At 51.9% G+C, this 27,207-nt stretch overlaps 1 protein-coding gene across 3 annotated transcripts in view; it reads right to left on the reverse strand.

Moving 5' to 3' along the window:
• Shank2 (SH3 and multiple ankyrin repeat domains 2) overlaps positions 1–27,207 on the reverse strand; it is a 505,735-nt gene that overhangs the window by 344,746 nt on the left and 133,782 nt on the right. The gene's annotated exons all lie outside the window — the stretch shown is intronic.

A 27,207-nucleotide genomic window follows, 5' to 3' on the forward strand; every position in this document is an offset into this window, starting at 1 on the left:
GAAGCCAGGACAGAGGAGCCCCTCCGTGATCCCCCACTGACCTGTCAATTGGTCATACAGTGGACAGGGGCCAGGAAAGCTCTTGGCATTTCTGACTGCAAAGCCAGTAAAGATCAGAAATGCTAAGTCCTGGTTTCTGCTGCATACATACACACACACACACACACACACACACACTCTCCACCAAGCTGACCTTTCATGGGGTGAGCACAGCAAGCTTCAGAGTCATTTCCAGAGTTCTAAGGGAGCATGATTCACTGGAAAGAGGATGCTGATACAATTATCCACCTGTGCCATTCACATGGCAAGAAGTCCCTGCCATGCCCCCAGTGAGCTCAGTACCCAGCACCTCCAGAGATGCAGGCACTAAGAGGACCCAGTCTCTCCTGAGCACCTGTGGGCACAGGGCCAGCAGCCCGAGGAGGGAAAGCTAGGGCAGCTGGAGCCCAAGAAGAAGCAGAGCCCCAGTGGGCTCTGCAGCGATGCCCAGCTGCATCCCTCTGCTGGAACCTGAGCTGCCGGTACCCACTGCGGGGGTACTCCTCCATACCCCAGGCCCTGACTTGGGAGTGCACTAATCTTTTTAATGGAAAAGTGAGGTGATAAGAGAGAAAACAGAGGGGACAGAACAAGTCACCTCTCAGTCCTGCGGACACTGAGATGTCCCAGGGTGCTGCAAAGCAGAGCAGGGCTAAGGGAAGAGGCCACACAGCTCAGGCAGCCCCCTGTGATAAATAGCTTCACTGTGAGATGCCTGATCCAGGAAAGAAACACAAACGCTGTAAGGCAGGCACCCCACGGTGTGCTGTCACAAAAGCCACTCTCAGGAAGGACTCATCTCCACACAGGAAAGAAGCTTCAGGCAGAGATACCCAATGGAATGGAACAGGAGGCTCCTGAGCGGCTGTGAGCCAACTGTGAACACGCACAGCTCTTCCTCCCCAGGGAGGGAACCTGTGCCAATCTTATTGACACAACCATGTCCTGGGATCACAAGACAAGCACTGTGCTTAGTGTCATTATCTGTGCCAGGCACAACAACTCAGGTGGCACTGCCAGACAAAGAGTAATCAGGAAACTGTGCCAAGATGGAGCTGGATCTCTTTTGCACTGATTTTTTTAATTGACAATAAAAATTGTACATATTTACTGTGTTCATCCAGGCATCCTGACTCACACATAGTGTGTGGAGTGGTGCAAATTAACACACATTACCCCGCAGACTTATCTTTTGTGACGAGCTCTTAAAATCTAGTCTCCCTGCAATTTTAGGGTACGCATACATTCTTACTAAGTCACCATGCTATAAACTCCTCTTGAACGTGTTCCTCCTGTCTACTTGAATCTTTGCATCTTGTGACGGACACCTGCCCACTCTCTCACTCCCAGCCACTGGAAATCTCTGTTCTGCCCTTGACCTCTGCAAGTTCCACTCGTGGAAGTGGGATGGATCCCACACGTGAGTTTCCACATGTGTCCTCCAGGCTCATTATATGCACAGCTTTTAAATCCTTAATCAAGAGCAACCAACCAAAACTCGGTAAGCGGCCACTTCCAAAGCTGCAGATATGGCGTAATACTCTCTCTGGTTCCTAGTTCCGGGCTAGGCTTGTGGCTTTGGCTCTGTGACTTAACATCTTGAGCGGAGGTGAAACGGACCCTACCTCACGGGGCGTTTTGCCAGTTAGAGTCATGGAGAGTAATAGAGGGAGTGCATACAGAGTAACCGTCAGTATTTCCAGATACACGAGCCCTTCATAAGCCAGAGCTAATGCTACAGAGATTGATTTGAAAAGCACTCTACAAACTGCAGTAGGATGTACTGCTAAACACTCTTATCTGGTCGGGTGACTCACACCTGTAATCCCAGCTACTTGAGAAGCTGAGATCGGGAGGATTGTGGTTCAAGGCCAGCCCAGGCAAAACGCTCATGAGACTCCATCTCAGCCAACCACTGGGCACTGTGGTACATGCCTTGTCATCCCAGCTACACAGGAGGCTGAGATCCACAGGACTGTGGTTCAGGCCAGCTTCGGCAGAAAGGTTTGTGACATTCCATCTCAATGAAAAAAAACTGAGTGTGGAGGTGTGTGCATGTCACCTCAGCAACTGCTGGAAGCTTAAAATAGGAGGGTCCCAGTTCAGGCTGGCCTGAGCAGAAAGCAAGACCCTATCTTTAAAATAACCAGAACAAAAGGGGGTGGAGGTGTTGCTCAAGAGATAGAGTGCTTGCCTAGCAAGCATGAAGCCCTGAGTTCAAACCCCAGCACCACTTAAAAAAAAAAAAAAAGAGAGAGAGAGAACTGAATAGAAAAAAGACCTCTGGGCTTTATATGTATTTTATTTCATAGTTTCAACTTTAAAATATTGCAAGTATTTTATATAATTAATTCTAAGCCAAAATGAAAGCTTAAAAAGCAATCATTGAAAATAAAAAAAAACATTAAATGAAGGAATATCAATGTGTATCTAGCTACTGGCATAAACAGAGAGAAATTATTCAAACAGAGCAATTTAATCACACATCTAACAGGATCCCCTGCGAGGACAAGACATCCCTGCAAGTGGAAATCTGAAGCCAGCTCGGCATCACACTGACGGCGTTATTATTGGGAGGTGCGTGTGTGCGGGAGGTGTGTGTGTGTGTGTGTGTGTGGTACACGTGTGGTGTGTGTTAGAACAAACCAAAAGAAGAGTCTGCTGCTCATTTAAAACAGGTTTTCACAGGATTGGAAGGAGACACAGATGTGAGGCCAAAGAGGTCAGGTAACCCCCACCCTGAACTGTGACCAGCAGTGTCACCATGATGCACAGCTGTGGTCTGAACGTGTCCTGGAGCTCACGTGTTGGAAATTTCATTCCCAAGCAAATGCAGGGAGATGGGGCCTGGTAGAGGCCAGGAGGTCACAAGGGCTCTGCCCAGCACAGGGATCTCCATGGTCACTTCAAGAGTGGGTTTGTTATGGAAGAAAGCTCAGTCATGTCTCCCCTTCTGTCGTGGGTGAGTGGCTAGAAGGCCTGCAGAGGCCAGCCTGTGTTCTGGAACTTCCCAGAAAATAAGCCTCTGCTCCCATGAATTAGCCTGTCTCAGGTATCCTGTTATAACAGCCAAAAAACTGGGCCACTCAGGATGGATAGGTCCTTTAAAGTAAGCTCCCAGGACGGTGGGAGGGAGGGAAACAAGAGGGGGGGGGTGGGGATGAACATGACCAGAGTACATTGATACACATGTATGAAAATGTCACAATAAAATTCATTAAAATTAGCCCCCAAAAGTCCCCCTACCACGTGTGTGTGTGGCTGTTAAATACTGACTTCTGCTAAAGGAACTGGGCTTCCCAGGAAAAGCAGCCAATTCTATTCTGTGTCTGAGACAGACAGCAACGACAACAAGAATTTACCAGAGGAGCACAAACCATCTTTCATTACTCAAAAATAAGGAAGCCAGCAATAACCTTGAGGTCATGTCAAAAGGACCCAGGAAATGATATGAATGAGTCCCTGGTGGTTACAGAAAGTTACAATAATGTAACTTTTATTCTTCCACCAAGAAGAGAATAAAGAAACACAGTTCAACCAGCATCAGTAACTACTACAGCCAGAGAGACCAGAGGCACCGGGGTCCTGACAGGGGACAGCTGTGGGCAGGGAACTGACTGTCCACAGTGGCTTTTCCCCCTAGGATCCTGTGCACATTCTGGACTCAGGAAAGGGCTCAGAGCTGGTCCTTGGTCCAAGCCTCACTGTGGGTGGGGAGACCACTACAGCTTCTAGCAGAAGAAAGGCTCTCGAGGCAAAAGCCACAGTCTGTGGACCAAAACCAGGGGGAAAGATGGTGGGGTAGACTGGATGATGCTTGGCTGCCTTTTAGCCCAAGACATTCTCTGAATTCTAAATGGGAGACAGAGATGAAAACACGAGGCTTAGTGGAAGATACACAGGGGAGGCAGAGGGGCACAGACAAGCAGCCCATGCTCCCAGCTAAGGGCTGGCATGGCTACATTCTAGGATATCAGGGGCACAGTGGGTTCCCCCGAGACTACAACCTGTCCCTGGCTCTGTTCAGTCTCTGACTAGGTTAAGATGAAGACCCCACTCTGTGGCTCCTGAATGGCAGAGAGGTGAAAGAAAAAACATCACTGTCTAGCCTGTCCATAGTACTTTTATAAGCACGATGTCTGACATTGCACAGTTACTAGGCAACAGTAACTACAGCAGTTACTATAGTGACAGTAATGAGTCAGGGAAACAAAGAGAAAAACCACTCAGTAGAAACAGACCTGTGGATGATCCAGATATTAGCCTCAGCAGCCACAAGCTTTAGAAGAATCAGTCCATTTAAAAAGATGAAGGAAAAGCTGGAGAAAAGAACTGAGATGAGGGGGTTTCACCAGTGAATTGGAATTCCAGCAGGAAATAAAATCAGTGATGAACTCCACACCTGAAACTCCAAGGTGTACAATTAAGGATGTACGAGGAGGACCTAAGATCAGATCACCGGAAGAAGATGGATAAGGAAACTGGAAACCAGAACAGAACACACACACTGACGCTGAGGGGGAGCCAGAAGGGAGGGTGCAGGAAGGACACAGATGCTGACAGCTCTGATGGGGGTGGCCAGAACCCCAGGGGAGAGAAGACGGAGAACAGAAATTGTTTTCCAGGCTCAAAAATACTGAAAGCCAAAGACAAACAGAACATTTCTAAAGCTGCCACAGTGGATGGCCGGTACCTATGATTACATCTGCAGGGGTGTTTCAACAAAAAGTTGTGGGATGACAAAGAAGAAAAAGACAATAACTAGCCACACAAATCTAAACCTAACAAAATACCCTCCTTAGAATAAGACTAGATAAAGACATTTTCAGAAACAAAACAAAAAGAGTAAAGACTATCGCCATCACCAGCCTGAGTTCTAAAAAATGACTTCTTAAAGGAAAAGAAAAATGTTAACATACAATGTGGACAATCAGAAATGAAAAGCAACCTGGAAATAAAGGAACACGTGATGAAGCAAAATGTGTGGGTGGCAAGATTCTAAGTATGTCACCAAAGCCACGAGATGCTGAGAGACAAGGTGGCTTGGTGACATGAAAATAAACAGAGGATGAAAAAATCTTTTCTATGCCTTGAAAAAGTACATGACAAGGCCAAGCATGGTGGCTTACATCTATAATCTGAGCTACTCAGGAGGTGGAGGTAGGAGGATCTAGGTCTCAGGCTAGCCTCTCACATAAAAGGCAAAAGCATGAGATCTTATCTGAAAAAATAAACTAAAACCCAAAAAGGGCTGGTGGAGTGGCTCAAGTGGTAGAGCACTTGCCTGGCCTTGAGTCCAAACCCCAGTACCAGCAAAAAACAAAAAAAGCAAGCATCCAGTTTTGGAGGAGAGGAGAGTGTGCACTGCAAGGCCAGGGGACAGGGACCGTGGCCGTATGGATGATGGTCAGCTGTGTCACAGGGTACAGTCACTGTTTCAACCCTCACTAGTTTAAAGAGGCCACTCCTCTGCTTCTCCGGAGGTTGGCACCAGCCTTTGGGGACTTGCCAATCACTGCCTCGTGACCACTGCCCTAGTGGCTGTGAGACACTGTGGGGAGACAGGAGGCTGACCAGTTACCAGACATCAACATCCTCCCAGAGACACGCGTGCTGGGTCCTGGGTGCTCTGTGAAGGGCTTGCTCTGCGAACACGCTAAGCTCAGTGCCCCTTGTGCCCCAACCCCAGGACCTGTGCCGCTACCAGGTTCCCCAAGAGTCCCGGAAACAGGGCCAGGGAGTGGTGACCTCCCCGCTCACCCATGAAGGGCTCCTAAGACTGAGGGCTCATGTGCCTCTGGCTGTCCCAGGTCAGTTGGTAGAGGAAAGATGAGGCCTTGACCTTATGCTTCAGAAGGGCTGTCCAGGTCCACCATTTCATCAAAGCCCCACAAAACCTCCTAACAGAATGGGGTTAATTTTAGAGCCATCCCAGGACAGAGCAAGGCTGAAAACTTGGCTCTGTATCTGATAATCTTTTATCACTTGGCTTTAGTGTGGCAGCAAAAAGTTATGTGTGAGCAGATGTCCAGACAGGTGGCCTAGGATTCTAAAGGACCACCTGTGTTCCCCCTTAAGTTTTGCTGGATATGTTAGATGTCACATCTCTCTCATGGTCTATCCTTCCTTCAGACTTTGAGCCTCCCCCATCATTGCCACCTGGGTGACTGCAGTCTCCTTTAAAAATGGCACCGTGAACATGGATACTGGGGGTCCAGTTCACACCTCCCCAACACTCAACACAGAGGAAGACAGCATCTGCCATGGCTTCTCTTCTCTGGCCATCCGTCACCCACCCCAAGCGACAGGTTTAGCTGGAGCTCCTTCATCCACTGCATGCCCACAGCAGGGCAGATCCTCTGAAAAGGAAAGACACTCAGATCGGTGAGGAAATGCACCCAGCAGCTGTAACTACCCAGGAGCACCTGCGACAGAGAGGCCGGGGTGTGTGCTGGGCGGCGGGGGGAGTACAGCTGCCACTCAGCAGCCTGTGGCTGTTCCAGACGCCCTCACTGGGGCTCCTGATGCGTATGACAGCAGTGGTGACTTCTCTGCCCCACCTCCTCAGCAACCTGTGGAGTAAGTATTTCGGGGATGCCCTGCCATGCCAACACGGAGCTTAGACAACAGAAGATCTGTGCCTGTGTAGGGATAGCACGAAAGCAAACCCACCATAAGTGACTGTGTTGGAGGGTCTTCCAAGTGGGAAGAGAAGCTGGATGTGCACGAGGGACCCCTGGGTGTTATAAGAACATGAACCAGGGCGCCCTGTGTCCTCTGCTGGCCTTGCAGCCTGCAAGATGCTGGCATGGTACCAGCCAAGCTGGCATACACCGATGTTCCTCATCCTCTGGGGTGGTTAATATTTCTACGGCAGCAGCAGGCTGTGGATGAGCGAATACCGAGTCACAGCTTCTAGGAGAAATACGGTGAATGAGCGAACACCGAGTCACGGCATGTAGGAGAAATACGGTGCAAGGCTCTCCTGCGCCTCTGCTCTCATTTCCACCCACAGATCAATACAAACCTAGTTTTGTGTGTGCTTCTGTTGACTCATTGACACTGAGCTCACAGCCTGCACGAAACTGATCGCACACAGCTGTCTCCACAAGGCCCACCCGGCACAGCCATGCTGAGCTCAGGACCCACAGGAAGAACGGTAGCAATGCATTAGGACCATCTTCAATTACAAAGTTACCAAGAATAGCCACAAAAATTGACCAGGTGTGGTGGTGCATACCTGTAATCCCAGCTACTTGGGGATGGAGATAGGTGGATATTGTGACCTGAGGCTGCCCCGCCCCATGCAAAAATAACTAAAGCAGAAACGGCTGGAGGCATGGCTCAAGTGGTAGAGAACCTGCCAAGGAAGCGTAAGGCCCTGAGTTCAAATTCAAGTACTGTCAGAAAAAAAAAAAAACACAAAACTTCAAAAAAACATGGTGTTATCTAGATTGAGAACAGCTCTTGTTTAAATATTATGAGAGCTGAAACAAAGGCAGGGCGTCACTTTGTTCCGCCTGAGCTAGGAACCTGTGGGTTGCATGACTCAAATTTTCCACACCCTGCACTTGTCTGCGAATAACCATGAATGTTTTAACTTGGGTGTTTCGAATGAATTTAGTGAGTAAGCAAAATTTCAAATACAGCATCTGTGAAATACAAGGGGTTGCCGCACAGAGGTCCTTGTTCGGATCCCGGTCAGATCCACTCTAGCAAAAAGGAGACATGCCTGTCTCCCTCTCCACCATTTCTCTCTCGTCCCCCCTCTGTCACCTGCTTGTTTGCTCCTCACCTGCTTAAAACCTAGAGGCCAAACCCAGTGATTAGGGTCTGTGTAGGGAGAGGGGACAGGAGGCAGCCCGCCTCATATGCTCCTTAAAGGATCTCAATCTGCTACCTTCTGTGTTTAAAAATGTAAGGCCCACGATAACAAGAAGTAGACTCAAAAGAAACACATGGAGAGCGAAGATTCTTTGTCTCTATTTTATCAACAATAATCCCTCCCACAGCGCTGAAATAAATAAGAGCCCCTGGCCGCCGGCTCTGGACACCATGCAAACATTCATGCAGAGTCTGCGTTCCACCTGCAGAAAAGACTTCACAGCTCAGTATTCCAAGATGCTGTCCCTCTCGGTCTGCACCCAGGGTCATTTCACTGCCTGACGCGGTGGACCTGGGATCCAGGAGGTGCAGAAGAGTGACCTCGTTCCCAGGGACCAAGGGATCCAGCCCCAGGGCAATGACAGGACCAAGAAGGATCGGAGCCAGCAAGTCAGTGCGGGGAGAAGGATCTAAGAGTGGCTCAAGTGGGGTCAAGCAAAGGACACAAGCCCCTCAGGACGCACAAAGTTTATGGAGACCCTGGCAGGGTCAGGGGATCTGGCAAGCCCCTGATGGTTGGTTTTATATGGGTGCCAGTGCCTGGGTGAGATTAACCTCTCAATGGTGGGCATCCTCCTACCCCTGATGGCCAGAAGACGACAAAAGCCAAAAGAGAAGTGGCACGTTGCCTGGCTGTGCAGCTGGACCACTCTCTTCTCCTGTCCTTGGACCAGAACTTACACCACTGGCTCTCTGCGGTCCCCACCTCCTTAATAACTCCATGAACTACTTCCCTCCTAACAGATCTCAGTCTCTCTCTCTCTCTCTCTCTCTCTCTCTCTCTCTCCTCCATATATACATGGAGGACCAAAGCTGTCTGCAGAAGCTGCATTTATATTAAAGACCACTCAGACCACTTGCCCTTGGCTGTGACTGCGGACAGACACACAGTTGTAGCTTGTGAGACAGAATCACCTCGGGCTGCCTGGGCTCTTTGATAGTCGTTTGCTCTCGACTCCTGACTCTGACCTAACAGTTTTGTGACTGTGATGTCAACCTCTCTGGATGTGTGGCTAAGCCTAGCAGAGCTCTGGCCTCCACCCGGCCTGGGGCTAAGGAGGCAATGTGAAAGCGAGGTCTTGTTTCCCTCACTGTGCCTAGGCCCCTTCCGGCTGTAAAAATCCACGTGCCCTCTGCAGGGTGGAGCTCATCACTCAGGTAACTTGAATCTTGGGCCTCGGTCACTCATATTTGGCTTAGAATAAACCACTTTCTTATTTCCTTTAAAGCAGAGTCAGTCTTATGTCAACAATTTAGATACACACATAAATACATATTTAATTTTTTTTTTTTTTTTTTGCAGTACTAGGGTTGAACTCAGGGCCTCATCCTTGCCAGGCAGGTGCTCTCCCACTTGAGCCATGTCCCCAGAGCACTTCACTTGCAGTGTGTCTTTCACAAAGGATATCACAAACTTTGCCCAGGCTGCCTTCAGACTACGATTGTCCCACCCATGCCTCCTGAGTAGCTGGGATTATAAGCACGTCACCAAACACAGCTTGTTTTTGAGATAGGGCCTCACTAACTTCTGCCCAGGCTGGCCTCAAACCACAATCCTCCAGTCTCCACCTCCTGAGTAACTGGGATTACCGTTACTCACACCCTGCCTTCGTATTTTAAATCTGGTTTTCCTAGAGAATTCTGGTTAACGTAAGGTGCTTCAGTACCACGAACACCATGCTCCAAGACTCAGACGACCGGTGGCGTTGCTAAGAACATCTCTTCTCAGAACCATGGTGCCGCCCCTCAGGGTGGTGGTCCAAATGCCTCTAAGGAAAGCTGGCTGCTTGAAGGGAGAGCAGTTAAGGCCAGATGTGGAGACAGCTGGCCAGCCAGTCGTGAATTCTGATTCAGTGAGGAATGGGCTCTCAGGGCCCACGAGGCGTGGATGGAGGACTGCAGGGGATGGTCCTGAGTAAGGCATGTGAAGTGTGGTTGCCAGGGCAACCTCCCTCCCCACCCCCCCACCCCAGAAAGGTCCTCCTGGGGGATTGGTGCACCAGGACACCCCTGCGTGCTTTTTCTGGAACATGGCAGATCGCAAGGCCTTGGAGAGGAGGGACAGCCTGTGGTGACAGGTGAAGACATTGCTTTCAGAGCTGATCCCGGAACTGGGACCGAGGGAGGGAAGAGATTGCAAGTGTGGCCAGGCCTGAGCAGGAACACAGGCAGAATGCCGGCAGGTGATGGTCAGCCTGCGCCCTGGACCTGCACGGCAGATGGTCCACTTTTGAACTCCATACCAAGCCTGCACCAGAGAAGGGAGTCAGGAAGGCACACACTGAAGGATGGGACGGGGTGACCCCCCCAGAATGACTCTGCATTCTCTCCTGGAAGTTTGGGTCAGCGTAGAAGCTAACAGAGCAAAGCCAATAGAGCCTGGGGCCGCACAGGCTCACAGACACTGGGGAATGGCAGGGCTGGGAGGAGCTGCTGTCAACAGCAGTGACATCCGTGGGGCGGGGACAATGTGTGCAAGGGCCTGTCATCTCCTTAGTTTTCTCCACAGGACTTCAAGAACTGGTACCCACAGTTGCCACGCATGAGCTGTGCTGGCATCAAGACCAGAAAGTGTGCTGCAGAAAAGTGTGGTGGGAGCAGACACTGCGTCCCCACGGCTCTGCCCAAGCCACTCCTTCGCCTCTCTGTGTGCGGTCTCTTCATCTAGCTGGTTAGAGACAGCTGTGACCATCAGAGGGCAGCTGTCAGGACCAGGGCCTCAGGATGCAGATATGCATGCCCCCCGGGGCTGCTGCAATAAATGGCCACGGATGCAGAGGTGTACAGCAACACGAATCGAGCCTCCTGCACTTCTGGAGGTCAGAAGTCCTCAAGTCGAGATGTCCTGTCAGGTGCCACCTTCCTTCTGCAGCTCCCAGCAGAACCCATCACTGCCCTGTTGTAGTTCCCCGAGGCTGCTGTCCCCCTTGGGACACAGTCCCTTCCTCCTTCTTCCAGGCCAGCCTGCGACATCTTCTGACTTGACATCTTCTCACAAGGTTCCTGTGCTCACACGAAGCCACCAGATAAACCAGGATTACATCCAAGTTCAAGATCCTTAATGTGCTCAGACCTGCAAAGTCCCTTTTGTCACAGAGGGCGTCATTCACAGGCTTGGATGTAGACTTGTTGGGGAGGGAGGAATATTATCTAGAAAATGCACCACAAAAAGCAGTCAGGTCCTGGCTGTGGACACCACATGACAGTCGTGGGGATGGGGAGGACACTGAGAGGGAGGGGAGCTGTGGAGAGCACCTTCCCATAGACGCCTTCAGCTCAGAGCACTGTGTGACCGTCATCAGAGCAACTCAGCTTGGCTGGTGTAATGCTATTGTCTGGATGTGACTGTGTTGCAATAAAACTTTATTTACAAACATAAGGCAAGGGCCAATGGCGTACTCTATTTTGCCAGCCCTAATGCAGGGTTTTCTTGATCCCAATCACTCAACCTCTCTCTGGATGAGGACCAGATGGCCTTGCCCTCCACCTTGCGGCTACTAGAGTCTCCCTATGGCAGGAAGGCTGTCCCCACCGGCCTCAGGTTCCACCTGGTTTCTGCTCCCTCTGTCCAGAGAATGGTAATGTCTCCTTCCTTCTGTCTGGATCCTGGAACAGAGATGAAAGCAGGACAAAGCCACGGCAGACCTTTAGACATGGTCACCAGATGGATGACCGTGAGAGTGTGGAGATGTTTGTGTTCCTATGCATAAACTGGTCCGTGCTGACCGATGCAAGTAACAGAGCTAGTCGTCTGAGAGAGATTCTAGCTCTGTCGTCACTACCACCCCGGGCGGATGCGGGGTTCTGAACGTGAGATGTTCCTAAGTTACCGCCCGGTCTGGGAAGAGGGGATGGGCCTCAGAGGCTGGCCTGGTAAACATAATGCATTGTTAGTGTTGGTTTTTCTGACAGTAAGAAGGCACAGAAGCCATCAGGGAACAAGGGGATGCACGGATACGCAGTCACGCATGGGTGAGACTCCGTCACAAAAGGGAGCAAAGGAAAGACAGACTCACCCCGAAAACACCCTGATCAGTGGGAGGAGACACACACGAAAGGCCACACAATGTGTGTTCCTGTCCTGCGCAATGGCCAGGGGCGGCAGACCCACAGAGACAGCAGGGGGTCTGCCTCTGGGAGAAGGTGGATTAGGAGAGTCACAGAAAAGAATTTCTTTTTTGGGGGGAAGATGTCCTAAAACTGGCTGTACAACTCCGATCACCCCATAACCTGTGGCTCGTGCATGTTACAGGTGAGCAGTACAGGGTGTGAAGTATATTACCGATAAAACTCTTCTTTAAAACACAAGTCAGAACCGAGCACTGGGAAACCAAGGACAAGTGACTGCGCCACCTCAACAGCCCCAAGGGTGGCTGAACAGGATGACTGTCACAGCTGCTGGCTTGGCTATGCCACATCAGGATAATGGCAGCTCAGGAGGCCATGTAACCACCTAGCTGCCTCCATTCCTGGAGGAGATGCTGTCCACTGGTCACCAGGGGCATCTTTAACACCTCATCTGCCTTTTAAAAGCAGGAAGAGAAGGCATTTTTTTTCCCCTTGTTTCCTCTGGCAGTACTGGGCTTTGAACTCAGGGCCTCATGCTTGCTAGGCAGGTGTCCACCCTGAGCCACGCCCCCAGCCCTTTTTGTTTTAGTTATTTTTCAGGTAAGGTCTCACATTTTTGCCTGGGGCCAGCCTTGGATTCATCTTCTTACTCACACATCCCACATAGCTGGGATGATGTGTGTGACCCACCACATCCACCCTGTTTGTTGGGATGGGGTCTTGCTAACTTTTTGCCCAGGCTGGGCTTGAACCTCAATCCTCCCAATCTCTGCTTCCCAAGTAGCTTGGATGACAGGCGTGAGCCACCAAGCCATCTTGATGGCAAAGACCCAGTGGTACAAACTGCCCGTCTTCCAGACTGTGGCTGATGTCAGCGCTCATGTTCCCCGACCGCAGCGAGGGCTGGCATTTGGAAAGCCACTGTCTGATGTGCAAAGGCCCACCTCCACACAGATCCGGACTTCAACCACCCTTGTTATTTTCCCAAAGTGAAAATCACCCCCATAACATTTAACAAAAAGAATGGAACCCATCATCCAATCACGCCTGCACAAACCTCAGCAATTCCAAATTAGCATAAAAAACGCCTTGAAGGAAGTGTGAAAGTCTCTGCAGCCTTTATCACCAGTTTCTAAGAGCCACCAGCAGCTCACACCAGAGCTTCAACCGGAACCAAAACCGGGACGCTCTTGGAAGGAAAGGAAACGTGGGGCAGACATCTGGTTCCAGACATAGCACCTGTGGGGAAACCCACCCCTTGGGAATCTGAGCCGCTAAGCAGGTGGTGCTTCCAGCAGGATCCCACCTTCCCTTTGGTCCCCATCCCTCTACAGCAGGGCCTCACCTCGGACAGTCCAGGGACCCCTCCGTTAGAGTGGCATTGGAGAGGACTGGAGCCACCCGACACCGATGGTGGGAAGAGGAAGTGGTGCAGCCGCTGGAGGAAACAGCACAGTGGCTCACAGTAACCTCTGGCTCTGCAACTTTCCTTCTTGGGTTCCTCCGCAGAAGTGAAAGCAGGGACTCAGTATAGGTGCAACAATGTTTGCAGCAGTGTTATCTTCTAAGAAAAATGCGGTCCCTCCACGCAATGGAATAGTACTCAACCCTATAAAAGGAAATCTGGACACAGGCTACCATGTGGATAGATTGGGGACACTAGGCTGAGAGAAGTAAGCCAGTCAGAGCAGGACACACACTGCAGGATTCTACTCAAAGGGCAGAGCATCAGATAGAAAGTAGGATGGGGATGCCAGGGGCTGTGGGGGCTGGGGAGTCAGGGTCAAATGGGGCCAGAGTTTTAGTTTGGGAAGATGAGGACGTTCTGGGAGAGGACTATGAGGTGCCTGCACAACAGTGTGAGTGTGTTAATGGCTCTGAGCTCTGCGCTTAGCCTGACTAAATGGTAGATTTTATGGTAGGTATATTTTATCTCAGCTGAAAACATCAGAACTTTAAAATCATTTTGAGAAGCAGATTTGCTCACAACGACGATTGCCATTTAAAAAAAAAAGCAATGCCACACACAGCACATTAAAGCCATGTTCTGACACAGGCCTCCCTCTGACAGCCCTCCCCTGGTGTGACCTTCAAACACGGCGGGGTGTGTGTGTGTGTGTTGGGGGGGATTCTGCCCTGGGAGTCTGTCCTTCCCCACCCTGTCCCTCCTGGGCACTCAGAAGTCCAAGGAAAGGTTGTTCCCCAGGGAAGCCTGCAGGTCCCAGTCAGGTCACCCCAAAAATCCTCTCCTGGCCTTCACCACAAGTACAATGACCAAATGTCATGAAATCTAAGCCATCATCAGTTACGGGTGCTCACTACTTCATGAGCCCAAGGACAGAAAGGACAATTGTGGTGAATCTTCTAAACACTGCTCATAACTCAGACGGTGTGGAAGGGGAGCACAGGACGTCCAGTGTGCCATTGGGTACTCGTGCGGCTCTTCTGCTTCACTGCAGAACATCCTGTCCCTAGGTTTTCCCTAAGTGTGTGTTGAATGACAAATGAAACACAACATCAGGCAGCAGTTGGGGGCCAGTGGGTCAGGAGGTGACCACCTGGCAAGAGGTATCTGTTCAGGAAAAAGATTAGAGTCCCAGAAATAAGATTGTCAAAGCTGATCCCCCTGTGCTGGGGAATGCCCCATTAGGGATCTGGGCAGAGCTGCACGCTGAGGCTCACCTGAGCTCCAGTGGGGGTTTCATGAGAACCTTAAGACCTGGATAGACCTGGGATAGTGGACCCAAAATGGGTCCCTCACCTGCAGGCTGGGTGACGGCTGCAGTGATTCATGCTAAGGGCTGATGGGTGAGTGAGCCAAAGTGTCGCAGTGTGCCCAAGAATTGTCACCATGGAACAGATAGGTGCCTAAGTCTCAGAGAGCAGTAACCAAGGAGACAAGCTGCCCAGCTTAGAAGGGCCAGCCATCTAACCCCTGGGCTTGACTTGCAGAGTTGACTCCCTCTTGAATGGCCCATCTCCCCTGGGGACCGAGACAAGGCCAAAGTGTGGCACGGTCACACGGAAGACAGACAGGCACACCCTGTGCCGAGGACCGGCTTGTGTTCTCCTCAGCCACACGGCTGTGGCTGTCTGTTCCATCTTGGAGACAGAAGAACCAAATCTGACATTAGTAACCAGCCCTGGTCACTTGCTTAGCTGAGGATGACAGTAAGAGCTAAGTCAGGAGTTCAAGGACACTCCTGAGATTTCTAGAATCTACCTGAGGAGGCTCCTGCAGGTCAGCCAATCTTTCCAGCATCCTCAAACCTAAAATTATAACTGATTCTCTTCTGTCTGGAAATGAGGACTTCTCTGAACCCAAGCTGCCAATTTAACTTTTTTCATTCATTTAACCAACCTTTTTGTTGAAACATACCCACAATGAGTCAGCCCTGGGTTGAGTTGCCGAATATAGCTCAGAGATGAATAAATACACAGGCTGTGTCTAATTGATGCTGTCCCAAGACCCCTAGGGCCTCTTCCAAGAGGATGCAGCTAGCTGGACAAGCTTCTCAAAACCCCACAAACCAGAAAAGCAGAAGGAGTCTTTGTAGGAGTTCTTTCCTTGTAATGCTAACTGGCATTTCCCACAGTTCCTGTCTTGTGAATCTTTCCAAATAAAGTGGGAACTTGGAGGTGTTGGTCACAGAGAGCCTGGGATCCCTGCCCAGTGGGACCAGGGCCTGTCCCTCATCCCAACAGTGCTAGCCTCAGAGGGGCAAGAGCCAGTCCTGACTTCGGGGCAGCCGTCTCGCACTAATTGAGATCAATTTGGCCTTATTAATGTCACAGCTGGTTGAGATTTCTGTCTCTTGAATAAATACCATTCCTTAAATACCAAATCTCTGGGGCTTATTCTCAAAATGTTAATAAAAAAAATTAAACCTGTGGAGAAAACTCAGACAAAACCCAACTCAAGAGCTGTCAAACATCCTTAAAAACAGGCCAAGGCAGCAGGATGGCGCACGCACACAGCGATGTTTGTGTCTAGTTTGCTGAGTCACTTTGGTTTTTCATCACCATGGCACCGGTTCACAGAGCTGGCACTGCCCAGGTGAGCTATGCGCTAAGGTGTCCTCATCTCCCCACCCTGCCGACAGTCCCAGCCAGGGTCCCCAACAGTGCTGTGTAGACAGGCTGGAGGCAGGGCCACTGGAAACCACGTGTGGGTGCGTGATGCTGGTGCCCAGTGTCGTCCTCACCACGCCTTTGTCAGGCATCAGTCCTCCTCAAACAGGCTCCCAAGTGTCCCCTGCCTGCCCTGGGATTTGAGTGACCTGCTCTTTTTTGAAATGTCACTATTAGCTGTGGCTTTCAAACTTGAATACTGGGATTCTGTGCACTTCTCTCCTGTCCTGACCCCGGTGTCTGCTTGGACTTGGGATGTGTCACTCCCCACCATGGACACGCTAAGTCACGTGCAGATGACTTCCAAACCAAGAGCAGCTGGAAACAAGTGTCCCCTGAGGAGGGTAGCCATGAGGAGAGGCACAAAACCTTTTAGGAGTCTCAACCCCATGTGACAGTAAGAAAAATGTCCCAAATCCTGTGAGCAGCGCTGCCTTGGCTCTATTGAGGCTCATCAGGCTGACTGTGCTTAGTACTGGGAGTCAGAAAACCCCACAGGACCCTCTCCTGAGAGGGGGCTCAGGGGGTGACTGTCATCCTCAGTCCCCAGCATTTCCCAGACTCTACGACCTGCTCCAGATGCAGTGAGCAAAAGGCACGGATGTCCAGTGTGGTCTGAGAGAGTCCAAGTGGGCACCGGTGTGATGCTGGCTCTGTGACAAAGTGCCACAAAGCTCCATGGCCTTAAATCTTCTCAGCGGGGCGTTATCACACCCGGGGGAGCACTGGTTCTTGACAGAAAATATTTCACCCCTTTGTGCTCACAGCCTCCCCCACCCCATGCACACAGCCCAGCTACAGCCAGTCATAGGAATTCAATATCCTGTGGCATTCAAACGTCCCGGGGGAGGTGGCAGGTAATGAGGAGGAAGGGCTGAGAAACACCTCCCTATACCAACTGGCACCATCCAGGGACCTCAGGCCTTTCATTCACTCAGTCACCAGTGTGTGCTGAGGACCCTGGCATGCTGCACTGTGGGAATGTCATGGGACACTGGCGACTTTCTCTCTGCCCTGTGGAGCTGCGTGTGTGCTGGCAGGGAGACAAAGACCCACAGAAGGGGTCTTTGCTAGATCCCCTCTGCTAGAGGCAGAGGAGCCAATGGGATTACAAGCTTGGGTTTGATGGTCCCAACTTCAACTCTGCCTTGCTAGCTGACCTTGAAAATCAATTTGCAATTACGCAGAATGTGAAATGGTGACATTACAGTGACAAAGCACTTGGCCCCTGTGTGGCCCACAGAGGACACTCAGCTCCTCTACCCCCTCCTCCCTCATGACGGACAGATATTGATCTGAGTTTAGCACACAGAGGTGCCGCACACATACACACGACTCCTCCCAGAACGATGACAAAGGCCAGCAGCAGGTGACTCAGGGACAGTGAGATGCCACAAAACTATGGACAGAGCAGCAGTGCAGTGCATGGCAGAAACCCCTCACACCCTCAGCGTGAAACCTGACCCCACAACTTGCAAGCTGGGTCAGTGTAGCCCAAGGGTCTGCATGTCCCCCACCACGTTCACGTGCAGCAGCTCCAACCCCACATGACGGCTTTTAGAAAAGGGACCTCTGGAGGTCCTCAGTGTCGGGTCTGGTTGTGAATCGGTCTCTGGGATGGAAGTAGTGTCCCTGTGAGAAGAGACCTGATCCATCTCTTCCTGTGATGTGAGGCCATCACAAAAAATGGAGTCAACCAAAGCCTCGATTCTGAACTTCAGTCCCCAGAACTGTGAGAGACAAATGTCTACTGCCGTGGCAGACCTCACTTCTTTTGGCTGATCGTGCTGTGGTTTGAATTCAGGGCTCTGTAGGCGCTCTACCACCTGACCACGCCTTTAGCCCTAGACCTCACTTCTTGTGGAACTTGAGGATTTGAACTCAGAGACACATGGGTCTTCAGGACAGAAGCAGATCGGCAAATATCTTAGGTCAGGGGTCAGCTGCACCTGCACTGTGCTCCTCACCTTTTGCATTTGAACAGCAACTTCCCACCTTCCCACCTGGCACCCAGCTGCTCCCTGTTAACACTGCCACCTGGTGGCCAGCCTGCACAACTACAAGGAGCTTTGCGCCCCTTGATCAGCCACTGTCCACTCAGTGTACCTTCAGTTAAGGAGGGTTCCAGGAGCACAGAGGAGACAGCGCCTCCTTCTCCTCAGAGCACTTTACAGTTTCTTTTGGGAGACAGATGCATAAACCATCCGTTATAGACAGTGAGAACAAGGTGTATAGCAAGTAAAATGGGAAACAGGAGGCTCTGCAGGGCGACAGGAGTTCACCTGGCAAGGATGGGCACGGGGCACGTAGTCCCACCTCCTGCCTGAGAGCACAAAGCACCTGTCTGGTTTTGGGAGGTTGTGGCCTCAGAGACAGAGTGGTGCAGGCAGAGGGAGACCCATTTCTCTGATGGACTCGGCTAAGGAAGCATGGTTGTAGTCATGGCCAGGAACTTGCTACTGAAGCCAGGCCCAGGGAACTCTCTAGCACCTTCTGATTCACGCTGAGATATCTAGATGGAGGAGCTCGACAGGGTGCCAGGCAACACCCTGTGCTCTGGGGCTCTGACCAGGCTACAGTGGACAGAATCCTAGGAAGACTGGGGCTGTGTCTCACACAAGGGTGACAATGGCTCAGATGTAGGGTGCAGGAAGTCATGTAAGGGATTAGCAGGTGTCAACACCTCCTGGACAGACAGCTAGGACAGGGCTGAGGAGTGACTGCAAGGTCTGAGCCAAAGGGACAGTGACCCTGGCCACTGAAGAGGTCAGATTCCCCCCAAAGCAGTCTGCCTTACCACACTGCAGGGCGAGATTAAGGAAGGTGGGAGAGGAAATAAGATTTCCCCTTTAACAAAAAAATTTTAAACTACATCAAGGCTGGGCGAGGTGGTGCCTATCTGTAATCCCAGTTACTCGGGAAGCAGAGGTAGGAGGATTGTGGTCTGAGGTCAGCCCCAGGCAAAAAAAAAAAAAAGCATAAAACCCTACCTAAAAAATTAAAGGGAAAACAAGACTGGGGTATGTGGCTCAAGCAGTAGAGCAGGAGGCTGTGAGATCAGACTTCGGTACTGCCAAAACAGAAAGCAAATTTTTACTTTTACCCATGTCATGCAATCTGCGTGGATGGCTGGAAGAGTGAAATCCTTTACACTGGTCGGAGGCTGCCCCACTCCCTCCAGTGCCCTCCATCCCCGTGCCACATAAAAACACGCAGCTGTGGCCCTGGTCTGAGCCTCTGACTCGGCTCTTGCCCTCCCCACAGGGAGGACGGGGGCTCCACTCATTTCTCACAGCCCAGCCAGGTGCTCCCCAGGCTCGGCTCCTTGCTGTTCCCCACGTTCCCGCTGTTAGGCTACCTGCGTTGCATTCGAGGCAGGTGGCCCACCATGAGTGACCCTCCCTCCAGTGAAGGACAGCATGTTTTAATGGCTGCCTGTTTACCTACAATTAATTTATTGCTAGGCTCTAACAGAGGTGTAGACTGTGGGGTATGGGCCTCTTCTCACTGGGTACAGACCCGTGTGGCACTCTCCCTCTGTCTCCTTTGTTTCTGGTGACAGCCCTTCAGCCTGCCTCCCTTGCCTGCACTAATGGTCCTAGTTGGCCTCCCCGGGCCCTGGCCTGGTCCCTCATCGGGTGCAGTGGCCTCCTGCAGTCCCCGATGGGGAAGCCCAGGAGGCATCCAGGTGAGAACCCGTTCTTGCCGTGTCACAAGAACACTGGTTTAGAAGCCTTCCCTCCCTCCGAGTGTTGCAGGAACAGGACCACAGGTGATGAGTCTTCCTGTGATGCCTGGGCCCCTGTGTGGAACTGAGATGTTCCTTCTGGAAACTTCCAGGATTACATTTTTATTTCTGTCCTCATGGTGCTGAGCTCCCTGCACGCTCATTCTTGCCAGGGACATCTCTTCTGCTTTACACCAGACCTGTGGGAACCCTCTTGCGTGGGGCCTCACATCCTCCCATTCAGGGGCACTGTCCCCAGGCCTCTGGTCTGTCTTCTCTCTTTTCCTGCTCCCTCTGGGAACCCTGCTGTTCTAACTTGAACCTGCCAATGACTTGTGTCACCAGGACACAGTGACACTCCAGTTCTCACACCAGCTTCTCTTGTCGCCTTCTCCACTGTCCTGGTACTTTTGCTACCATTACTCTATTCCAAGCGCCTGCCTGCAGGCTCCCGGGCTTGCAGAGGCTGGGGACAGTAGACAGGCATTTTGGAAGTCCCCTTTTATCCTCCTACATTGTCTCCACTCCTGCCTGGCACCTTTAGTTTTGCTGTTTAATGTCTGCCTTTGACTTTGGCTGTCTTTCTGCAACAGTGGGACACCCCAGCTGTCTGTCCTCATTTTGAACGTGAAGCACTTCTGCACAGAACAGGATCTGTAGGGATTCTCGTCCGCAGGCCAGAGGCTTCCCCTGCAGTGCTCTCGGTGCTGGGGAGACCAAAGATGGGATAGTTGAAGGATGGGTTCTATTCATAGTGGTGCCATCCTTGTCTGGCAGAGGGGGGAGGCCTGGGTGGCTGGAGAGGCATGAGGAAGTGAAGGGAGCGAGCAGGGAGGTGAGACTTCTGCGAGGTTTCCAGCGGTCTGGGCGCATAGGCTTGGCAGGTCAGGGGATCAGGCACTCTCATGCCGCCCAGGTGCTGAGCTCTTTCTGCTGCAGACAGGGGGCACTTAGTCCCTGGCCTCCAGAGAGGTGACACAGGCTGCCCACCATCCCAGTTTTTAAGGCTTTCTTCTTGCAGAGTGGTGACACCTTCTCCCATCTTCACACAGTAGAGCACAGTGCCTGGGTTCCTGCCTGGCCCTGGCACACAGGCCCTGGTGACTGAGCCCGAGTTCTTGCAAGCATGCTTCTTGGGACCTGGAGGGCAGTGGCCTGCAGATTCAGTTCCCGGGAAACTGGCCGCACTTACTCAGGTGTGCAGGAAGTGTGATGATGTCCATTTGTTTTCTCCGATTCTGTTGGTTCTGCCCATTGCACAGTGTCAAACCCAAAGTCCTAGCCGGGTGCCAGCTGCTCACACCTGTAATCCTAGCTACTGAGGAGGCCGAGGCAAATAGTTTGCAACACCCTATCTCGAAAAACCCTATCACAAAAAATTGGACTGGTGGAGTGGCTCAAGGTAAAAGCCCTGAGTTCAAGCCCTAGTACCTCGGGGTGGGGGTGGGGGGATATCCAAGGTCCTTGTCAATCCACGAGGCTCCTCTTTGGTCTCATTTCTCATCACTGGTGGAGGCATTTGCCCTGGCCCTCCCCTAGCTGGCTAGTTTTGCTGTCCCCTAAACACCCCGGGTATGGGGTGGACACTGACCCTGCACCCTTTGCATGTGTCAGTTCCTGAACTGCTTCCCCTACAGACCCACAGAGCTTGTTCCTTCTCTCCCCTTCTTTTCCCTTTTTTCCCCTCAAGCATCACAGAGGTCATTCCGGGTGCCTGGCACAGAACAGACCTGCCTCTCTGCAGCAGCACCACAGTGTTGCTCTGCCCTTTCAGCCTGCTTTGTGTTTCTTGTTATTTGTCACCCCAGACGTGGGACCCATCTCCCGTGTGCTTGCCAGTTGGTTTGAGTGCTGCATGCTTGTGGGAGCAGAGGTGCTGCCTGGTTCTGTGTTTTCCCAGCACCTAGAAACAGTGCAGCCCGACTTGGAGCGCAGTGCGTACTGGCTGAGATGATGAACCCAGCCCGTCTACTTCCCGTCATAAATATGCATGGTCTGTCAGCCACATTTGGGGTTGCTGGGGCTCCTAGTCCTCATCTAGAAATACAACTTCGACTTCCCTGTTTCTATGGGAACGCAGGGTCTGAAGCCCAAATAAGACTCACAGAACTTTCCAAAGAAATGACTTAGAAATGAGCGCTTCCCCAGCCCCATGCCCTTGGCAGGGGTGGCAGGTTACCACATGCCAGCCCGGGGTCCTGCCACCGCCCCGTTGACATGCCATGTTCTTTCCAGATGTTGCTGTGGCCCTATGCTGGTGCGACCGGTGACCAGAAATGTGGACTTAATCTTTGTCCCCATTCCAGGTGCAGAGCTCCTAAAAGCCATGGCATTTCTTAGCAAAGAGCAAGAACGTGACAGGTGTGTCTTTTCTGATCCATAAGACCCTTGTGCCACACCTGAGCTGACTGTAACACAGCCACTTCTAGAAAGTTCCAAAGGTGGCTGGAGCCAGGATAGGCCGATTCTGTGATCGGAAGACTAGAAGCCAAGTTGATCACCAATAACCAATGACGAATCAATCGTGTCTATGACATGAAGTCTTCAAAAACTCAAACCCACAGGACCGAGAGGTCCTCCAGGGTGGTGGAGACTGAGGTGCTGGGAGGGTGGCGCATCCAGAGTGGGCACGAGAGCCCCTCCCACTCTTGCTCTGAGTGTCCCTTCCACTTGGCAGGTCCCGAGTCTGGTGCTTATAAACCCTTCCCAAGTTCTGTAAGCTGTTCCAGCTAGTTATCAAACCTGAGGCGGGCGGTCACGGGAACCCCCATTTTACACCAGGACACAGCATGGACTCATGATAGGCATCTGAAGTGGCAGGGGGCACCCTGGAGCCAGGGTCCTCACCTGTGAGAACAAATGGGACAACAGCTGGAGCAGGTTTGTCCTTGGGTGGGAAACCTGGCACCTGGTGTCAGAGTGACGTGCTGAGAGCCACACTGGAGGACAAAGGGACAGAGGTCCCTCTTCCTAGGGTGCTTGTGTGCATCTCTGCACACATGGGTCCGCCTCACTTCTACCTCTGCCTGTCCTCCTGACTCCACCCTGCTCTGTTTCCTCGCCATGTATGTCATCTGCTCTCCCGCTGAGCGGAAGCTGGTCTTCCTGCTCATGCTGACCATTCCCAGGCCTGAGGCTACCAGGCCCAGCAGGGCCAGTGAATGGTCCCCTCTCATGGGGTGGCCTTTCAGCTCCTGACACAGACAGTGACATGACCAGGGCATGTCCTAGAACCCTTGCTGCTCACAACAGGTCCCAGAAGGAGGACGGTCACAGGAGAAGTCAAAACCACCTCAACCTGTCTCCCAAATCAATGAGGGTGCCCCCAACACCAGGCACAATCAGATTATTCTGGGTTTTGAGAGAAATTCTGGAAGCTCCTAGGCCGGAAGGGCCTGTTGAGCAGGTTTTGTTGGTTTCCCAGAGAAAGCTTAGCTTCCAGAACCCTCATCACTGACTGGTCCGTCAGCCAAGCAGGTGGTTCAAAACATGGTAAGGATGGGAGCTGCAGAGGCTGGTCCCTTGCTGAGTGCTCACAGGGTTACCACAGGGGACAGGACATGACCTCACCCCTCTCCCACTAAGTCGCTCCATGCAAAAGTGCAGCCATGCATCGTTCAGAGAATTGCGTCATGAGGAGGTTTTGCAGTTGTGTGACCATCACAGAGTGCGTCACACACACCTGCATGGGAGGGGCCCGTCACTCGACTCGGCCTCTTGATGCAATTGAGAGCCACGGTGGACTCAAGATGTCTGAGGTTGAGCGGCCATAAGGCAGACTCACACTATTCCTGTCCTTTTATTTGTTAGTCTTTACTGGGGTTTGAACTCAGGGCCTCACACCTGCTAGGCAAGCTCTCTACCATTTGAGCCACGCCCCCAGCCCTTTTGTTTTTAGTTTGTTTTTCAGATGGGGTCTCAGACTTTCGCCCTGGGCCTCCCACAGGTGGCAACCCTCCTACCTATGGCTCCTGAGTAGCTGGGATGACAGGCACGAGCCACCATACCTGGCCAAGCTGTCCCTTTTATAAGAAGAAGGAATGCACTCTAAAACAGTAAGAAGACACACTGTGATAGATACCCAAAGCAGCAACTGTCACTTATTAGTGCTATCTGTCATGTACTGTACAGAATTACATGCTGGACATTACAGGATGGGCAGCACAGTGGGTTTGTCCTCATCAGTGTCACCACACACAGTACTAAGGATGGCTGTCATGTCACGATGCCATAGGAATTTTTCAGCTCCATTATAGTCTCAAGAGACCACTGTACATGATCAACATGTCCCCGTGTATCGTGCGACTGTGAACCAGATCTTCAAAGAGTCTGAAGAACAAAGGCTGCATCATCAGAAGAGATGAGGTCACGGTCAGGGCAAGTCCTCCCCCGGGGAATGGGCTGGAGAAGGGTCATGGCCCTCGAGGTTCCATTGACCTGAGGAAACCAAAGGGTCATCCATGGTGTCTGGGAGCACCTGCGGGCACCCACTGCCCTGGGCAGCCGACCAACCTGGGTTTGCCTCTGGCTCCCTGGGAATCTCAATCTCTGCTTCTGTCTCTGATCTGCCCTGCATTCTCCTCCTTTCCCAGGCAGCACAGGGGCTGAGGGGAGACCCAGGGTCTGGTGCCCTGCAGCCCTCTGCCACCCTCACAGTCCCCCTGTGAGCTGTGGCCCAGGCCGTTCACCCAACTCTCCTCCAAGAACAGCCCCGTGGGAGCCTGACTCATGACCTATATGAGAAGGGCCCAGTGCAGGGCTGAGTGGGGACCTGCCACCTTCAAGGGCGGCCCAAACCACACCAGAAAAGCTTCTGCTCCGTGGCCTGGTCTCCACTTCCTCCATCTCAGCCTTGGCTTCCCTCCAGTTTACCACTGGACTCAGGCCACTCAGAAAGCCTCTCGCCGCCATTTCCTTTCTCCCTCACGTTCCCTACCCTCGGTCTGCTTCTGAACAGTTGGCAACTGCTGACAATGACCTAGAGACAGACGCAGCAGTGCCACTGGGAGGCTGGCTGCCCTCACCAAGTCACACCACCGAAGGCTGGCACCCTTGGCTCCACACGACAACAGAAACTGTTTGGGGAATGTGGTCACCAGGCAGCAGGAACAGCCCCTCTCCTGTCTCAGTCAGAGCTCTCCAAAGACACAGAGCAATGGGGTGTGTATAGATGTGCACGTAAGTGTGTACACACAGGCAAATGCACACACAGGCATCTGTGTATGCACACCTATCGTACAGATGCACCTCGATACATACATGCCCTGGGGAATTGGATGACTTAACTGTGGAGCTCGCAAGTCTCCTACTGGACAGGCCAGGAGAAGGAGCCCTGGCAGGGGCTGATGCGGCAGTGTTCAGACAGGTTCCTCCTCGCTTCAGTCGAGGCCCCACAGACTGAAAGGTGCACCTGTGTGATGGAGGTCATCTCCCCCATGCTAGATAGCATCTGAGAGCAAGCACCTCATCGCCCACCCCATGACACTACTGTCCTCTACCTCTCTCCCTGTTGCAGGCCTCCTTGACCTGGGTCTTCAAGATTGTAGGCCTCCTCCCACTGTTCCCCATTGTCTTCACAACTGGACATTTGCCATCTTCAACTGCGTGATTCGAAGGCAAAGGCTCTGATGGTCACTTTGTGCCAGGATGGGAGGTAGGTCATCTGTCACAGGAAGCAATTTCCTCTTCCCAGACCCCAGAGCTGGACATCAGGAGGCCTGGCCCAAATGACCCTGCCACTGCTGTTTGTGAAATTCTGTCTCCTTTCCTTCCATCAACTGGGAATAAGAAAGCCTGTCTCACTGGCTCGTCAGATATCCCGGGACAGCACAGAGGAGAGCACTGTTAGTTTTCACACTGTGCAAGTGGGAAGACCCATCGCCTCTGCTGTCACCACTATCAGCACCACTATCACCACCATCACCATCACCATTGAGGAGACAGTCACAGAATGCTGTGTTTTCTTTCCCCTTCTTTTTTCTCATCCTTAGCTAAACCACTCTAGTATTCCCAAGCCCAAGCAGAACGAGAATCCCTCGAGGCCATATTGAAACATGCCCAGATCCGACTCCAGAGCTCAGTTCCACAGGCTGGGGCGAGGCCTGAGAGCCTGCATTTCCCTCAGGCTCTTACGTCTTGCTGATGCTGCTGGCCCAGCATTTGGATCAAGTCACCAAAAACAGGTTTGGCCAGATAAGCCCACCGCTGGGCCAAGACTCCTTGCCAAACCCAGTGCTCATAGACACAGCAGCAGTGCCAGCACTGCAGGTGGACAGAAAGCCACCTTGCCCCCACAGGCTTGGGGTTCAGGGGTGCCTTTCCAGAATCGGGGAGAAGTGAATGCTGAGGACACGGTGCACACAGGTTAGGACCTAGAGTCAACTCAGTGGCTAGGTGTTACTAAAACCAGAGGCAGAAGGAGGAGGACTGGTCCTGACACGTGCAGTAGCAGTCAGAGCCCATTCTGCACGTGCACAACAGCTGGGCTCTGGTCCCTCTGGCCCCATGAGCCACGTTTGGGGGGATGCAAAGTCCGGTCTATTCAATGGTATTTTGAACTATTTTCTTTTGGAACCATCTGTGGCCTGACTGTCTTTAGCAAAACAGAAATGACGGCATTGGGTTCAAACTGCCACAGTGCTGCAGGGAAGGTACGTGAGGCACCCTGCCAGGACTCACTCAGAACAGTGTTCCCGGTCCAGGTGGTGACCACTGCACCTGGTGATGAGACAGTACTGGGGACTGACAGGGAGGGGCAGGCCACTGATGTCAGCCTTTGGCCTGGGTGCCGCAGAAGCCTGGCTTCCGGTGTCAGCTGTAAGCCGTGCAGGAGTCAGTGGCTCACCTGAGGTGTGCCGGCATTTGCCATGACTCAAAGGGCATTAGCACTTGATCTCAGCAATTTAGGTAACTTTTAGACTTTTGAATTCTTTTTATTTTTATCTATTTATTTAGCCATGCTGGGGCTGGAACTCAGGCCTCACGCACATGTTCGAGGGCTCTACCACTGAACTTGACCTCTGCATCTCATGCGTGCTTGGCAGGTGCTCTGCCACTTGAGCCCACAGTCCCTAGCCTTTTTTTTGTTTTTCAGTTATTTTTCTGATAGGGTCTCACATTTTTGCCCTGGGGCCAGCCTCAGACCCTGATCCACCTACCTACGGCCTCCCACACAGCTGGAACCACAGGCACACACCACAGGGCCCAGCTATTGGTTGAGATGGGTCTTGTTAACGTTATGCCCAGGCTGGCCTTGAACCAGGTTACGTCTCATCTCTGCCTCCTGAGTACCTAGTATTTCAGGCATGTGTCTGGCCAGTTTCCTTTTTGCTTTGGGTTTTTTTTGGAAATTAAAAAAA

This window comes from Castor canadensis, chromosome 1 (genome assembly GCF_047511655.1).
Source record: "Castor canadensis chromosome 1, mCasCan1.hap1v2, whole genome shotgun sequence".
In the NCBI taxonomy this organism is placed as follows: Eukaryota; Metazoa; Chordata; class Mammalia; order Rodentia; family Castoridae; genus Castor; species Castor canadensis.